This window comes from Carlito syrichta, unplaced genomic scaffold, assembly GCF_000164805.1.
Source record: "Carlito syrichta isolate Samal-C Ts95f unplaced genomic scaffold, Tarsius_syrichta-2.0.1 Scaffold316797, whole genome shotgun sequence".
Classification (NCBI taxonomy): domain Eukaryota; kingdom Metazoa; phylum Chordata; class Mammalia; order Primates; family Tarsiidae; genus Carlito; species Carlito syrichta.
In genome coordinates, this window is record NW_007260893.1 from 4,776 (window position 1) to 10,464 (window position 5,689).

Here is a 5,689-nt window from a genome sequence, read left to right on the forward strand (position 1 = left end):
ATTCTGCAATGGGTCTTACCACTGAATTTTTTATTATTCTATTCTCTCTTCTAAGAATGTCCTTTCTTAGTAGTGGTTCTTCACACTTTAACTGTACAATGACCACATGTGTACCTAACCCTGAATTGTACTCCACATTTCTGAAAAAAAAAAAAAAGTCCTTTCTCCCCTTCTCACCAGTCAGTGCATGCAAAACCAACTCATCTTTTAGGAACAAGTTCAAATGCCACTTAAGACTTGAAGCTTTCTCTTATCCTCCATCTAGCATAAACTCTCTAAAAAAGTCAATATCTCTTTCCTGCACACATTTTAATAGTAGCAACTGACATTTATTAAATGATCACTATGTTCCATGTGCTGTGCTAAATTCTTCATATACATAATTACCAACATAATATAATGTGCTGTTTAGTAGCTATCATAAAACTATGAAGTTACAACCATTTTACAGAGAATTTGGAAGGTAAAGATGGTTAACTGACTTGAGGATTGCACAGCTAGAAAGTTGAAGAGTTTGCATTCAAACTCCTACCTCACTGCCTTGTAAGTTCATTACACTGTTATCCTGTTTTTATCCCTAGGACTGGCTGGCACCATGTATGTCACATTGTGAAATAAAGGAGCTATTCAAAGGATGTTATCTAGGATGGAGCGTAACCCAAGTGAGAAGAGTCTGTGACACCCAAGATTATGAGACAGTCAGAGAACATCAGCAATTAACAAGGAAAATAGAAAGAAAATATGTTTTCTGAAATAGAATATACTCATTTTGCATAGTCAATTAAAACATGGCAGGCAAAGTAATCATAAGTCAGAGGTACTGAGGGCAATTATATAAAAGGATAAAAGACACTCAGTGAGAGAAAGAAAAAGATTAACTTACCTGTTCATTTAACAAGGCATTAAAAGAACCCTCCAAGTTGATATTTGCTTAATTTCAAATCTTGGAGAAACATTGCAAGTCAAAGAGTATAATTATATAATGATTTTAGAACTCTCCACAGTATCCCTGATGAGCTCCTGCCAATCCCACCTGAACTTGAACAATTCAAACTTCAGTTTTTCCAGTTCAGTTAAAAAAAATGGGAATAATCTTAATTAAGAAACTTAATTCTTTTTTTTTCTGTTGAGTTGGGGGTCTTACTCTGTGGCCAAGGCTGGAGTGCAGTGGCATGGTCACGACTATCATAATCTCAATCAGCTGGGCCCAAGTGATCCTTCTGCCTCAGCCTTCTGATGAGCTACAGGGACTATAGGTGGATACCCAGCTAACTTTTTGACTTATTGTAGAGACAAGGTCTGACCATATTCCCCAGGCTGGTCCCCAGGCTGGTATTGGGAGGCAATCCTTTCCCCTCAGCCTCCCAAAGTGCTGAGATGAGAGGCACAAGCCACCATGCACAGCCAGAAACTTAATTCTTCATGGTTTTCAGTAACTAAAAGTGGCATCTGAGGCTGAAAGTGAAAATCCATATTTTGAGCTCATTGTTGAATTGTGTATAGTGAGCAGAGAAGGAAGCCTTGCCTTTGCATTTCCAGACAGCCTGGGGAAAGGCAGGAGGCAAAGTGGGGCCTTTTCAGGAGACTGGAGCTGAAGTAGCTTTGTCCTGAGGCCCTGAATATCTGGCCAGTTAGCCTGGGTTCCTGATCTATGCACAGCCTGTGCAGATGAGAGTGTTCCTTTGAGTTAGCCCTCATCCTTTACCCAGTAAGCTCCCACAAAAAGCATTTCTCAGAGCTGTCTGCACAATCTGCTTTCTTAGACTATAAATAATAGGGTTAAGGAGAGGTGTCACCACAGTATAGGTGACAGCAATAAACTGATCCCACTCAAGGGAGTAGCTAGCTTTGGGCCTTAAGTACATGAAGGAGGCACAGCTATAGTGAATAATGGCCATGGTAAGGTGTGAGGCACAGGTGGAGAAGGCCTCCTTCTGCCCCTCAGCAGAGGAGAGCCTCAGGAATGCTGCCAGGATGTAGGCATAGGAAATGGTAATGATGAAAAAGGAGACTAGGAGGACCAGCCTGAGGATGAGAATTCCCAGTTCACTGAGGCCTGTGTCCCCACAGGCTAGGCTCAGCACTGGTGGGGTGTCACAAAAAAGTGTTGAATTTCATGGGAGCTGCAGAAAGAGAGGTGGAAAGTGATTAGTGTCATTCCCAGTCCAAAAGGTATCGACTCAGGAAGGAGATACCAACCAGCTGGGAACAGAGGGTAGGATTCAGGTGGCTTGCATAGTGCAGTGGGGCACAGGTGGCCACATGCCTGTCAAAGCCCATTACAGACAGAAGAAAACATTTGGCACAGGCCCATGAAGCAGAAAGGAACATCTGGGCAGCACAGCCCATATAAGAGGTAGTCTGAACCCCCAGAATCAGGCCAGAGAGCATCCTGGGGATGATGCCCAAAGTGTAGCAGGTTTCTGAGAAAGATAGCAAGGAAAGAAAGAGGTACATGGGGGTGTGAGGATGGCTATCTAGCCTGATGATGACAATAATAAAGACATTGCTGATCAGGGTGACAAGATACAGACAGAGAAATAAAGCGAAGAGCAGGAGTTGCAGCTCTCCTAAACTGATGAAGCCCAGGAAGAAAAAACCTCTCCAGTAGGTCACATTGAGCTGCCCCATTCTGAGTGACATCTCTGTTAGATTTGCTGATTTCTTCCACCTTACCAGAGGATGCTTACCTTCATTAATATCTGGATAGATGGATGAGATGTATTTGTCTTGTACCTGTTGTAACTTGAAAAAGTTCTAATTTAGACTGCAGTTAAACTTCAGAAGGGTATTCATTACATTAGACACAGATGTACAGCTCCATTTTCACATGCATATATGTGCATATACACATACATAATGCTCACATACATTCACACACTTTCACACAAACATATATGTAATATGTGTATATGAGCATATATAAAGCACTGCACATAATTATGCACATGTTATACATTCAAAACCATGGATTGCAATTTGTTATCAATAACCATATGCACAGATATACCAGGCATGCACATACACTGCAAACACATATGTATTCGAATAGCACACAAGTTTGTGGATGCATACACTACATATATGTTCATACTGACTTTGTGCATACACTGCCACATAAGCCTACACATTTAGACACATACGCTTTGCTTATTAAAATTTTGGGGTAAGGTAGAGGGGCTTGATAAATATTATTTTATAGATCAGGTAACAATGGTCAGGAGAAGTGAAATGACTTTTTTGAAGTCACACAGAGCCAGGACTAGAGAACAAATATGGTAAGTCCTAGTGTAACTTGATTTCCACCATATAATGATGACTCTCTTCCAAGCCATTTTACCCTTTCCAAACTCCTTGTGCAGAGTAGGGCAGACTCCTTTTACACATGAGTCTATGCTGAACACCAAAGGAATCATCAGGGCTCAGGGCAGGTTTTGCAGCAGATATCCCTCTGCTTGAAATTCAACCAGCTGGCACTGCTGCCTCCCAAAATTCTACTCTGAACCAAAGCATAAGAGAAATAAAGCATGGGAGAATTCTCCACTCAACCTGAAGAAGCTTGTAGTGTGAGTAAGTCCTGTTTTTCCACACCCATGCACTAGACTGCCTTCCAGCAGGCTAGCCTGCAGGAGAAATACCTCTGGTGCATCTCAGAATCTCCTTTTCTGAGCAGAATGATGTCCCCCAGTGATACCAAGAAACCTCCTTCCACACTCCTAGCCCCAAGTGGTGAATCATAACGCTTCCATCCAAATAGCTTCTCTCTCTCCAAGGATTCCACAGTCCCAGTGGGTGCTGTTTCAGGAAGCATATCTAATTGATCTTCTTGTCATTAGTTGGGAATATCCTTTGGGAGAAAACAGAAGAAAGAATGTGAGTAAAGTGATGCTGGGATCATGACTTAAACAATAAGTATACTATTATGTTCTAAATTAATTATTTTCACATGATGACTCTCTTCTAAAACTTAAAATAACCTTGGTAGATAGTGTTAATGATTACATTTTATAGAAGAAGAAAATGAGCCTGATAGAGTTGAAGTGACCTGTCCAAGACTACAGAACTCAGGATGTATGCTTTTAAATGTGTACAATAAGATGTATAACTTAAAATTAAACCAGGAATTCACCTTTTCCTTACTGTTGCCTCAAGAGCCTGATGTGACTATATCACATATGTGTCTGGTTTCAAAGACATTCTACAGAATACCCTGACTCTCTCAAGGTCAGTTTTGTCTATATCCTCACTTGTTGCAGGCAAATCTTACTGACAATCTTCTGCAAAACAAAAGAAACCATCAAGAGAGTAGGGAGACAGCCCACAGAATGGGAAAAAATATTTGCCAACTGTATATCTGACAAAGGCCTAACACCCAGGATCTAAAAGGAACTCAAATGTGCTGAAAGAAAAAAAAGCAGCCTCATTAAAAAGTGGGCAAAAGACATGAATAGACATTTCTCCAAAGAATATATGGGCAGCCAACAGACACATGAAAAAGTGCTCAGCTTCACTCATCATCAGAGAAATGCAAATCAAAACCACATTGAGATACAACCTAACCCCACTAAGAAGGGCAATCATCAGTCTTTTAAAAAAATTTACTTTATTTCCATCCTTTTTCTTTTCCCCACAATGCTGCAATATCTGCACTCAGATTTCTCTTCTACTTTCCACTCTCAGATTGTCCTGAAACCTCAAATTGTCCCAAAAGTCTACAGAGGTTAACCACTTTATCTGACTCATTACTCTTAAAGTACACATTTCTCTAATATAGAAATGGTGTAAATATTTACACCTCCAATATACATCCTTACTCATGAACTGATTTAATAAAATAAGGCAATTTTAAAAATGCATTCAACCAGATATTGACTAACTTAATTATATGAATTTAACACACATTCAAAAATTATTATTATTTACAATTTTCAAATGAGAAAATTAAAGTATAAAAAATAGACTAGACTGGGCTCAGTGGCTCAGCCTGTAATTCCAGCACTTTGGGAGGCCGAGGTCTATGGATTGCCTGAGCCCGCGGGTTCAAGACTGACCCAGAAAACTTGGTGAGACCTCGTCTCTACAATAAATAAAAAGTAGCTGGGCATGGTAACACGAGCCTGTAGTTCCAGCTACTTGGAAGGCTGAGATGGAAGGATCGCCTGAGCCCAGCAGGTTGAGGCTACGGTGGCTGGGAGTGTGCCACTGCACTCCAGTCTTGGAGACAGAGTGAGACTGCAACTAAGAATAAACAAATAAACAAACAAACAAATAAATAAAGGCTAGATTATCTGGGCATGGTAGCACGTGCCTGTAGTTCCAGCTACTTGGAAGGTTGGGGCTGAAGAATCGCCGGAGCCCAGCAGGCCAAGGCTGCAGTGGCCGGGAGCGTGCCAATGACCTCCAATCTGAGTGGCAAAGTGAGACTCCAATTCAAAAAAAAAAAAAGGCTAGGTGTAGTGGCTCACTCCTGTAACCTCAACACTTTGGGGGCTGAAGTAGGAGGATTGTTTGAGCCCAGGAGTTCAAGGCTCCAGTGAGCCATGATCACAGAACCACATTCCAGCCTAGTCAAAAGAGTGGGAGCTTGTCTCCAAAAAAATTAAAGATCACAATAGCAAAAACATGGAACCAACCATGCTGTCCATTAAAGCTGTACTGTATTTAAAAAAATGTGGTACATATACACAAT

At 41.0% G+C, this 5,689-nt stretch overlaps 1 pseudogene; it reads right to left on the bottom strand.

The window, feature by feature from the left end:
- Positions 1-1,694: 1,694 nt before the first annotated feature.
- Positions 1,695-2,631, bottom strand: LOC103277248 (annotated as a pseudogene).
- Positions 2,632-5,689: the final 3,058 nt, after the last annotated feature.